Genomic DNA, 12,667 nt, shown 5'->3' with positions numbered 1-12,667 from the left:
TCCTCATGTCACGTGGATGGCATCTCATTCCCTCCTTTCACTCTTCCCTCTGGTGGCACGGCCACCACTAGAACATCCCTCCGAGTATTATGCCCGACACTCATGCAAGTTATCCTGGACGCATTTTCTTCGCATGCAGTTCTTAGCTTCTCAGAACAAGAGAAGCATGAGGTGTTCAGTCAGGTCCCAGAGAAGGTCACTGAGGTGCCCGAGATCACACACCTAAGTAGGGGCACAGCAAGTGGTAGATCTTTCTTCTCTCTCTCTCTCTCTCTCTCTCTCATTGTGCAATCTATTACTAAAACTCAGTGGCATGGGTGCACATGAGAATCAGACAGCTTTGAGATAATAAATGAATGGTTTTTATGGTTTTTATGTGGAACCAACCACTGTATATTTGGCTTAAAAAGTGGCACCAAGTGTATAACTGAAAACCATTGTTGAGATTAATAAGGACAGCAAACAAAAGGGACAAGACCCAGGACTTGAGAGTGCATTGTCCTTCTGATCACCTGTGTATTTTACTTTTATTTTTTTCTGAGACAGGGTTTCTCTGTAGCTTTGGAGCCTATCCTGGAACTAGCTCTTGTAGCCCAGGCTGGCCTTGATCTTACAGAGATCTGCCTGCCTCTGCCTCCCAAGTGCTGGGATTAAAGGCGTGCGCCACCACCGCCAGGTTCCGCTGTGTATTTTATATAGTCACTCTTGGTATAATTTGATGTGACAGTCCTGACGAGTTCTTGGTCTTCTTACATAGGAAATTGTGTATCGGTGCCTGTGTGTATGCACATGTATGTCTGTTTGCACATGTGGATTGGAGGAAGACAACATCTCAAAACCAGACTAGGGATGAGAAAAGAAGTTGTTGGTCATCATTGCTTTGTTCCTATACTGAGCTAAGGCAAACAAAAACAGTCCTGGAGAGGACAAGAAAACCAAAGTGGAGGAGAAACCTCAGCGCATTAACAAGATGGTTGTCTTCTGTCTTCCTTAGCCAAGGAAAATCAGAGACGGGGCCTGGCTGCTGATGCAGCCCTGATCTCTGCCGTGAACCTGGCTGCTACTCCACACCTGACCCTCACCTCTGAAAGGAAGCCTGAAGGAACTTTATTTCCAAATTGTGATGACACACTCAGGTCCTCTCCAGCAAGTCCTGCAGACCATAGTTGAGTATACCCTGCAGTTTATTTCAGTCTGGCCTATGGGTTAAGAATAATAGATATAGATATATAATTATATATAGTATATAATGTCATTCATATATTAATGACAGGATTTTAGTGAAATAATATTTCATCACACTTAGAAACTTCAAGAAATTCAAATAGTTCTGTACCCAGAAATAAAACTGGACAGGAGCACAGCCCCACTGACATGTCTCAGGTTGATTGTGTGCTATTTTGGAAAAATTGAATACTTAAGAGACCCCAAAAAGCCTAAGTAAGAAAAGTTGTTCCTCCCTCTCCAGGAGTATAGGGTAAAAGAGTTGAAGAGAGGGTGTTCCAGGCCTGCTGGCACAGGCCTCTCCTCCAAGTACTAGTTGTATTGGCAGGAAGGGTAGGAAGATGGTAAGTTAAAGGCCAACCAGATGGCCTAAATGAGCCCTGTCTCAAGATTGAAAGAAAGAAAAACAGAGAGGCGGGGGGAGAGAGAGAGAGAGAAGGAAGGAAGGAAAGAATGAAAGGAAGGAAGGAAGGAAGGAAGAAAAAAGAAAGAAAGAAAGGAAGGAAGGAAGAAAGAAAGAGGGTTAGGGATTTCCTTGGGAGTACAGTGCTTGCCTAGCATGAACAGGTCTGGATTTGGATCCCCTGTACACCATAAAGAAAAACATAAAAGTACAAGGCACATTCCTGATGCATTTCCCCAGGACTACAGTGTTTTCCTCCAGAAGAGACTGGGAAGGCAGAACACCCTGTGATCCTACTACTCTTGGATGCTCAGACCTGAGATAAGTAGCCTTGTCACGAAATTCTGACCCCTTATAATTTCCAAGGTCATGCAGCCATTAAACTCAGTGATCTGTGCACTTGCAGTCACCGCGTCCCTGTTGCTTGGGCCACCCTATTATCTCATGGTAAATAACAGACTGTCATCACACAAGGCTGTAATTACATCAGCTAAATGGTAAGGAAGGAGAAAGAAAAATGGGCCACGCTAGGGGCACTCGGCTGAGTAGTCTGCCAGACATTCCACACGCCTCCCAGGAGAGACCTCTGGACTGCCCTTACTGGCGAGATCTTTCCTGGATGAATTTTTTTTATTTGTATTAAAGGTTTGAATGCTACCTATTTGGGTCATGTTCAGATCAAGGGCTGGGCAAGTGTAGATGTGAGGGGGATTGGTATATTTCTACTGACTTGCCATGCAGGGTTTATACCCCAGCGCTCAGGGCTTTGAAGAGTTTATAGGATATTTTTGGAAGAGCAAAGACAATGCGGCCTTGTTTGCCAACACCACGTTCGATTCATCCCTTTGTTGACACGCATCTAAGGGACCGCATATCTGTGGGCTAAGGAGTCAGCACAATTGGCATTGTTCACAGCCCCTTTGTTGTGGCCGCCTCATGTGCATGGGTTGGGGAGGTTCCATATTAAAAGCATTCTCCACAGTGCCTGTGGTTGGATCTCTGGCTTCACATCTGCATATTTGGTGCTTCTGGACTTAGCAGCCCCAAGAGTGATGACTGGGAAGGAAAGGAGCAAACACAGCCATGGATGCCACCACATCCTTGATTCGACACAAAGTCTTCACTCTTTTTCACCTCCACACCTGGGCCGAGATTGTATAACTGTGACTTTGCATGCTCCTTGTGTTATCTGCTCAGGAAATCTGCTATTGAAACATTTTCTTCTATGTTGAAATTTCCTGGCTGCCCCCACTCTCACCTGACCTTCAAGCAAAGCCGGAAGAAGTACAGATGTGCAAGATAGGATATTTCTTGGGATCATCTGGCTTTCAAGCCTGACCTGCCCTTAGTTGTTCAGGATCCTAAAGAAAACACAAGGGCCCCCCACCCCCCGCACAGCAGGAGCCATGCTATGAAGTAGGCCATGAAGGAAGAAAGAAAGGTAGACAGAAATGAGAAAGAATCCCGTTCATTTATGCCTCCACATTGACGTCCAGGACCTCCTTCCAGGGGAGGTCAGAGTCCTTGTGGAGATACCTGAAGAGACGTCATCTGGGTTTGAGTTAGTGTAAGCCTGTGTCAAGTACAGGAAATGAAGTCAACATTAGAAACTTCACAGCTAGATCTTAGGAGGCTTCTGCTTTTAACTTCAGAAAAGACAGATGAAGACTTTTTAAAATGTGACCTCGTTTACAGTTTTACATAGGTGATGATAAAAGCACAGAAGATCTCCATCCGAGTCAGTAACCCTTGCTGTTGGATATCAGTGCAAGCGCACAATCACAGTTGATGACATAACTATTAAGAAGAGCACTGCATCTTTGTTCAGTGGGCCAACTGGAATGGACATCAGTGAGCTGACATTCCTGTCTTAGCAACATCACAAAAATAACATAAAATGGGATTTTTTCTTTCTTTCTTTGTTTTTTCATTTTGTTTTGTTTTGGTTTTTTGTTTTTCAGGACAGTGTTTCTCTGCCTGGCTGTTCTGGAACTCACTCTGTAGACCAGGTTGTCCTCAAACTCACAAGATCTACCTACCTGGACCTTCCACAACTGGGACTAAAGGTGTGTGCCACCATCACCCAGTTAGGGATTTGTTTCTTTAATGAAAATGCTTTCTTATGGAACCTTTATCATCAGGGAAAAAAAAATACAACAACAGAAACAAAACAAAACAAAATACTCTTTCTGAATAATTCTAAAAGATAATTCCAGTTTGAAAGCAAATTCCGCGAAGATGAAAGATTATCACTTGACTGGATCTTGTTTCTGGAAAGAGAGAAAGAGAAAGAAACTGTGGTGGGGTGGGAGAGACACAAGGAGGGGGAAAGTTGAGGAAAGGAGCGTCAGTCACAGTTGCAACCTGCTGGTGTCCACAGGTGTCAGTGGGGCCTTACTCCTGCATGCAGTTGCAATTCCTGCCTGCTGTGCCAGCTGCAATCTGCCCCCGAGATACTGTGACAGCCTCACTCACGTTCCAACAACCTTGTCCCATGTGCATCTCCTTGCATGAATGAAATTCCCTATAATGTCCCCTTCACACATCTCCCATCATTCTCCAGGTTTGGCCTCCCCACCTTTGACCTTTGGCCTCTTCTCTTGACCTGGGGGATGTGTTTCTGATGTTCCAAGTAAAGCTTCCCTTGCAGAAAAAAAAAAGAAAGAAAGAAGAAAAAGAAAAGAGAGAACCTGAAGTAGTCAAACACTTGCAAAGAAAAGATTAAAAAGGTAAAGGATCATGACTATCCAATATCAAGTCTTTCTATGAAGCAGCTATAGTCAAAACACTGTGATTCTGGCAAACAGACAGACGTATACAAGAGAGCTGAAAACAGTCAAGAAACAGGAATTCCTAGAAAATCATGAAAAAGAAATTAAAATGCATGTCCCTGTAAAAAATTGTGAACCTTTGTAGCACAGTCAGGAATTAGAAACAACCCACTTGAGAAAACAAACTGGGAAATAAAGTGCAGTCCACACATAGCGAGAACTGTGGCTCAGCAGAAGGGAATGAACTATTTATTACAGGCAGCACACAGCTTTCAAAGAGAGAAGCAAGCACAGCACCCCTCTGTGGGATCCCGTTTCATGACATTACTAAGTCAGCTGAAGCATTTTCCTCTCAATGAAGTAGAATCAGGTCCATGGACTCTGGACACTTGGTGGAGAGAAAAGATTAATTAGAAATGGTATACAGGAACATGTGAGGTGACAGGAATGTGCTAGTATGCATAACTATAAATGTTTCTCATTTACTTATAGAATTGTGTGCCAAAAACAAAAAAATTAATTGCAAGTGGCCAATTACCCCATGAGCCTCTACACACACACACACACACACACACACACACACATACATATTGTATATTTTTCCTTGTAAGCTATTTTCTCCCTCATATACCTATTTAAGGGAAAATGACAACAAAATGCAGAATAAAAGCTATCAAATTAGAGGAGCTTGACCCCTGATTTCTGTAAGGTATAAGAGAAGATTAAATTCAGGGCTATTGGATATCAATAAGATTCGCACAATTATTTTTCATGTTTGTAAGAAAAACCAATTAGCCTTAGATGGTCAGCAGAAAAGAGGAGCACTAGAGATGCCAGTCAAGGCAACTCAAGAGACAAGTTGCTTCCAATAGGCAGTGAGTGGAACAGTGACTCCATGAAGACGTGCTGGGGTCCTCTCCTCCGGAGGCTACGAGTGTTGGGTTACACAGCTGGCGTACGGGGAGTGTGCTTTGGATAGCAGAGGAATGAAATAAACTTAGCATCTGGAGAGGAGGGGCTTGACATGATCACGTGTGTCCTATTCTAAAGGAGGATGTCTGAGGTCCCAGAGAAGGAAGGTGACATAGAGACATGCTTCTATGATTACGTAGCCACAAGCCTGAGACTGCTGACAGCCACAGGGATGGCAGCAGACGCAACTACCTACCCATCTAACAGGTAGTCCGGGTCCCTCATTAGTAACAGACCCACCCTGCTCCAGGGCCGTAACTTAAACCCTGAGGTCAACAGTCAAATTGTTGGCAAGTGTTTTGGCCACAGGTTCTCCAAATAACTGGATGGTTTTAATAGCTTGAAGATGTCTGCAGCCATTCCCATCTGTCATTCAGTTATCTTCATCGATAGAAGGAAGGGAGGGCTACTCTTGCAGTCGTCACCTCTCTGCAATAAGGCATCCTTGGACCCAGAGGGCGTGCATTAAGGATGGGAGAGCAAAGTAACAAAGCAGAGGTTCCAAAATAACGTGGAACTGCAGGAACAGTCCTGGCCTCCTCGCCTGTTTTGCATACATTAAAAAAAGCAGGCCTCGTTTTGTCAATCCAACTTCATATTGCATTTCTGTACACCCATAACCGAAAGCAATTCCCAGCTTACTCCAAGATCTAATTAACTTTATAAAAATGATACTGAAACTAGAGAAAGTTAAGAATGAGGAGTGGCTGATAGCATCAGTTTTTCCTCTGGGTTAGTTTTCCAGAGAACGAATTTGCTGATCTCATAGGAGATGTCTTTCATTTTGATTTGCTAATCTCTGTTTTCTTTTTCAGTTAGACTGAAAACAGGCAGTCAGACAATGTATAAGTCACGTCTCTCTCTATCCCGAGTCATGTAAAGGGAGTTCCTGCCTCTGTTATTTGTTCCAAATCAGGGAAGGGTTACCTTAACAGACAAAAGAGGAACATGGGATGTACTCACTCATATTTGGTTTCTAGCCATAAATAAAGGACATTGAGCTTATAATTCATGTTCCTAGAGAAGCTAAATAAGAAGGTGAATCCAAAGACAAACACATAGGCATCCTCAGGAATATTAACCTTCATCAGGCGATGAAAGGAGACAGAGACAGAGACCCACACGGGAGCACCGGACAGAAATCTCAAGGTCCAAATCAGGAGGAGAAGGAGACGGAGCACGAGCAAGGAACTCAGGACCACGAGGGGTGCACCCACACACTAAGACAATGGGGATGTTCTATTGGGATCTCACCAAGGCCAGCTGGCCTAGGTCTGAAAAAGCATGGGATAAATCCGGACTAGCTGAACATAGAGGACAATGAGGAATACTGAGAATTCAAGAACAATTGCAGTGGGTTTTTGATCCTACTGCACGTACTGGCTTTGTGGGTGCCTAGGCAGTTTGGATGCTCACCTTATGAGACCTGGATAGAGGTGGGCAGTCCTTGGGCTTCCCACAGGTCAGGGAACCCTGATTGCTCTTCGAGCAGATGAGGGAGGGGGAATTGATCGGGGGAGGGGGAGGGAAATGGGAAGCGGTTGTGGGGACGAGGCAGAAATCCTTAATAAATAAATAAATTTAAAAAAAAAAAAAAAAAAAAAAACAAATTGCCCCTGTCCCCCAGACTCTGGTGTTAACACCCAACAGGCTCAACGAACATCAAAGGTGTTGCCTCATTCAGCCCTGAAATTTTCCATTTTGGAGTGACTGATTTTTAGACGTTCCAAAGAATATGGACATCTTTCCCCAGATCACTGTGAAAGACATAAATTAATCTATAAACCAGAGAAGTACAAGCCCTTAAACTAAATAAAAGAAAAAAAGTGTCACCCAGATGAAGCGAGAGAACATGAAACTAGGAATAATTACTGGACATTAGAGACAGAGCAGGTGTACAGAAGAGCGTGAGAAAGAGTGCTGAAAGTTCTGGAAGAGGCTCTTGGGCTAAGAGAGGCACAGAAACAACAGCCACTGCCAATGATGACTGTGGGCCTAGAGCTGCTTGGCTCCGTGCCTACTCACGAAACCCTGTCCACACTACTTCACAGAGGGTCCCGAGGGAGCCGTTTGAGGAGCTCTAAACTCTAAGACCACAGCCTTTCTAGGTAGAGGCCTGAGGCAGAGCAGTTCCCAGATGCAGACTTGAAACCTAGCTTGATTTTTACTTGAGCTTCTTTCTTTCCCATAATGCTTCTTAAAAGGAAGGCTCAAGCTGATTAGAGAGACAGTTCGGCATCTAAGAGCACTTGCTCCTCTTGTAGAGGACCTGGGTTGGGTCTCCAGTACCTACATGGTGACTCACAGCTGTCTGTAACTCCAGCTCCATAGCGCCAAGAGACCTCATGACTTCTGTGGGCCGCCAGACATATACATGGTGCACTTACACACCCCATGCAGACAAAACAACCATACAGATAAAATAATATCAATAAATCTTTTTTAAAAAAATAAGGTAAAGAGTGATAGAGGAAGCATCTGACCTTGACTTAAAGCTCACCTCCCAGCCTTCCAAACCAGAAGGTGACAAGTGTCAAACACATGGGCCCACAGGTGACATTTGTTTTGGTATCTCCAATAACCTGGACATCTTTCAGTCACCTGCATGATAAAGTAACATCTCAATTTGACAAGTCCTGAGAGTAGTCAACAAGGGTCCAAGCCAACCTCTCTTTTCTCAGTCTATTCATCTGCTCCATTGATGCTCTAAGCCAGCACCACGCCCCTGGAGGCTAATTCTGCTCACAAGAGAACAATGATTCCCTCATTTATATGACTAATGCACAGGGAAGAAAGGCAGAGGCTGCGCATGCACATACCTCCTTCCACCATGACAGTCTGATTATACTTAGTTAGGGTCAGTTCTTTCCCTAAGTGTAGTCAATGGAACAATAATAAGAAAAATAGTGCTACTTTATTCCGCAGATGTAAACTATGTTAATAATTAAACATATTTCTCAGCTTCTATGAGAATTTGAGACGGCTTCCATTTACACGCGTTTTACAACGTACATGTTACACGTGATAAAAGATGCAATTGCTTCAGTTATCAAATAAATAGGAAATGAATACAAACATTAAAAGGCCACCAAGAAACGGGCATGCTCATCATGCAGATGGGAGAACAAAACGGGGCAACAACGTCTATTGTGGGGAGCAGAGGAAACCCTGGGTGTGTGAAGTCCTCCATGAATGTATGTTGTTAACATGGCCACAGCCATGCCAAGGACCTTAACCTCAGACCCATGGGAAAAAATGCTAAGCCTTCCCTTTGGTCGATATGCAGATGTTAGCAATGTGTGCAGAAAAAGTCCTAAAGACTGCTCCCCTACAAGGACTGTTCCTGCAAAGATTAGCTAGACCTGCCTTCTTACTCAGCTGGATACCATAAACCCTTGCTCAATTCAGTTATGTGAGGTAACCCTGCCTCTCTGTTCAACTCTATATTATAAACACACTGAGCTTCCGGGGTTCTACAGTTTCTCCATCAAAAAGCCCTGTGCACTTGACCCTACCCTTTCTGTACGTCCCTGTGTCTAACATTTCTTCATTCCCTTTCTGTCCACTCCTAGAAATGGCAAGGACACAGCAATCTGGGGAGCAGAGTAGCTAGAAGAATTATAGAAAACCTTTCCACATAGACTCAAAATCCCCACTGCTAGAAACATGCGTACGAGAGAGACATTTGAAGGAATGGAGAGATGGCTGAGCACTTAAAATTGTTTCCTACAGAGAAACAGACTTCACATCCCAGCACCCACATCAGGAAACTCACACCACCTGCTGCTCCAGCTCCTGGGGATATGAACCCCTTCTCCTTGGCCTCTGTGGGTACCTGTGCTCATGTACACACACACACACACACACACACACACTTAAAATTTCCAAGTTTAAAGGAGAAATGACGCATGAATATGCCCTATTAGTTTCCACAAATATGGTGACACCTGCTTCTGTTTGCCCACAACTTAGTTTACTGAAACTTGAGAGTTTTGGTTCTGAAAATGGAGCAATACCTGGCAAATTAGGACTGCTGTTTACTGGTAGCAAATAGCCCTAAATTCATCACCTTGAAATGATATATAATTGTTATCTCTATTTCTCTGAGTCGGGAATATGGATACAGCTTAGATAGACCTCTGTCGCATGCTCCTGCCACCACCCCCAAAGCAGCAGCCAAGGTACCAGAGGAGGCTGAAGTCCACTCAGGAGCATGCTTGCAAGATTCAGTCCCTCAAAGGCCATTGGAACATCTAAACAGAGGCTTCTGTTATTTGCTGGCCAAAGCTGCCCTCCGTTTCTCGCCACAGCCACTTGCTCCATCAAAGTCACAATATCATTGTGTGAAAGACAGGAGTCACAAGGTTTGATATAACCTGAGCAAGGACCAGGTACACCTTCAATGTTGCTGGATTGTATTGGTTGAAAAGACTGGAGGGAAGAAGAGAACGCAGTCTAAGAAGAGAGACGAGCTGCCAGACAAGAAACAAAGTCCTGGTAACGTAAAAGGCCTAGGGATCAGCATCGCAACACCTGGAGTAAGCCCAGCATCCGATACATCTTTGTCCTACAATTTGTGTCCTCTCAACACACAGTCATCTACCACCACCTTCTCCATAGAGAAAGCTCCAGAACAAAGCCTAACCTTCTCAAGAGAGACCATGCTTCTTGGGACAACACTCTATCCATAGCTTCCAGGGCCAGGGACACCCTCCTAAAATGACCACCATCAGGGAAGATCAAAGCTTGACATCTTCAGGAGGAATGCATGGTTCACTTGTTTCCTTTTTATTGTGATTATTATTATCTCTTCACCATGTTTGTGTCTGGTGTCCAAGGAGGTCAGAAGAGAGCCTAAGAGCACCTAAAACTACAGTTAAAGATGGCATTGGCCCACCGTGGAGGTGCTGGGAATCAAACCCAGGTCTTGCAAGGGAAGCAAGTGGTCTGAACTGCTAAGCCATCTCGCTAGCCCCTCCTGGTTCACTTGTATTTCCTCTCAGTCTAGAAAGGACTCACAAGCCCAGAATTATTTTTAATCATCACCCATGCTCCTTGGAAATCGATTTGGATTCTGCTCTTTAAGGGGCTGTGAGGATATATGAGCTCGCAAGGCAACCAGTGCTTAAATCATCCTGTTGCTGCAAAGACAGTCTTACTCCAGGGCCCATCCTTCTACAAAGGAGCAGATTCTTTTCTTCTTCAGGAAGTTGCTGGCATGGTGGCAGGACTGCCTCTAAGGCTTTGGGTTAGCTCTCAAGGAAGCAGTGGAGGGAGAGGAGACCCCAAGCCTAGCTTCTGCCACCCCCTTGTACTTTCAGAGCTTTAAGAATGAAGTTGACAGTTTGGTTTGATTTGTTTTTTTTTTTTTTGTAGCTTGTTTGTTTGTTTGTTGTTTCTTTGTTTTCAACAATAGATTTCTGAAGCAACACCTTGGGGAACAAAGTGACCAGGACCACTAAGGCAGAGCATAATTGTTACCCATTTAAAGTGCCCTGCAAATCAGATGAAACAAAAGGTCACCTGTTGGGCCATATTGTCCCTGTTGTTAAAGTAATGGCATTTCTAAGTTTTATAAATTCAGGTGGGCCTCTCTGGCTGGGCTACAGGCCCCAGATAGGAGGAAACTTCTCCCTCAAAACGATTTCCCTCTCAGACACTAAACCTAAAGACCCTTCTCTCTGTCCCTTTTCACACTTCATCAACTTCGCTTCTCCTGGAGTTTAAACCCACCTCCAATGGAGCAGGACAGTTAAGGTCTGTAAAGACCAAGGGTGAATCTCCTGTGACCAGACAAGGGTCTGGTAGAGGGATTGGGACACCAGCCCTGCCACAAAAGCCTCAACTTACAGTTTGTCCTGCCTGCAGAGTGTGATGGAACCAGAGCCCAGCAGACTCCTCATCAAAGAGGCCAGAGAGACTTCATCCAGCAACTGTGGGAACAGACGCAGGGTCCCACAGCCACACATTAGATGGAGAACTCAGGGAGTCCTGCTGAGGAGGGGGAGGAAGGGAGGAGCCAGAGGGGTCAGGGACACCAGGAGAACATGGCCCACAAAATCAATTAATTGGTACTCACAGGGCCTCGCAGCAATCAGGGAGCCTGTAGGGGTCTGACCTAGGCCCTATGCATATATGTTATGACTAAGGAACTTGCCGTTCTTCTGGGGTTCCTAACAGTTGGAGCAGGGCTGTCTCTGACTCTTTCCCTGCTTGTGGCACGTTTTCCCCTCCTGCTAGGTTGTCTCATCCAGACTTTGGCCTGATCTTATTGTAGCACATGATGCTGTGTTTGATTGATGTCCCTGGGAGGCCTGCTCTTTTCTGAGGGGAAGTGGAGGGAGCAGATTTGGGGGTGAAGGGAGGTGTCATGGGAGAAATTAGGGTGAGGGGAGGGAGAGGGAAACTGCAATCGGGATGTAATGTATGAAAGAATAAAAATAATAAAAAAAATTTAAAGATCAAAGGCAAAATTAAAGTCAAGTATCTACTTTTACCCAGCAGTCACATGACTCCCTAGGGAGAGAGAGGGATGGCACCAGGAAACATCTGTTATGGCACTGAAAGCGTCCCTGGCTCTTTTCTCTCCCTTGGGATTAGATTCTGAAAAGCATCCTTTACTGCCCTCTCAGCTCCATGGCTGCCATGCCACAGGCTTCAGGGAGGCAAAGAACTCATTCCACATTCAACTATTTGCAGTTTTCTAGAAGCCAGGTGTGTTTGTCTGTGGAGAAGAAGGGTGTCTTTCCCATCCCTTCACCAATGGTCACGCCTCCTCTCAAGAGGGCACAGCAGGCCAACTCTTCATGAAGACTTGGGTTTTTTTCTTTAGGCTCTAGGTTGGCCTCCTTATGGCCAAGGCTCCTTTCAGTGTGAGGACTGCCACCAATCCCAGCAGGGAAAACTCAACTCGTCCTTCTCTGGGAGTCCAGAATTTTCCTTAATGTTTCTGGTGATGTTTCCAGACAACTGTCGCAAGGACCAAGGGTAGGCTCTAGGGTGAAAGGGACACACCAGCCTCCATGAACAAAGAAGGGCCATACAGCCGTTCTTTCATGGGTTTATTTAGGGGAGGAGATGAAATAAAAGGCAGCGTGTGAGAAGACCGAGAGACAGAACTGGGGAAAGGCAGCAGATGCTGTCAAAGATCCTCTTTCAAGTTCCTGTGCGCTCAGAATCTGCAGATGTATGTTGGCAGGGCTACAGTCAGAGCGAGTCGGGAGGCAGGGGTTCACACATCTGGAAAGCATTTGCAAGGGGCAGAGTTCAGAAGTGCTCTACCTCAGCTGCCTTTGGA

This window comes from Microtus oregoni, unplaced genomic scaffold, assembly GCF_018167655.1.
Source record: "Microtus oregoni isolate MIOR12 unplaced genomic scaffold, Mior012 000014F_ref0000157, whole genome shotgun sequence".
Taxonomy (NCBI): Eukaryota; Metazoa; Chordata; class Mammalia; order Rodentia; family Cricetidae; genus Microtus; species Microtus oregoni.
The sequence above is the reverse complement of the archived record's forward strand: the minus strand, read 5'-3'. Positions refer to the sequence as shown.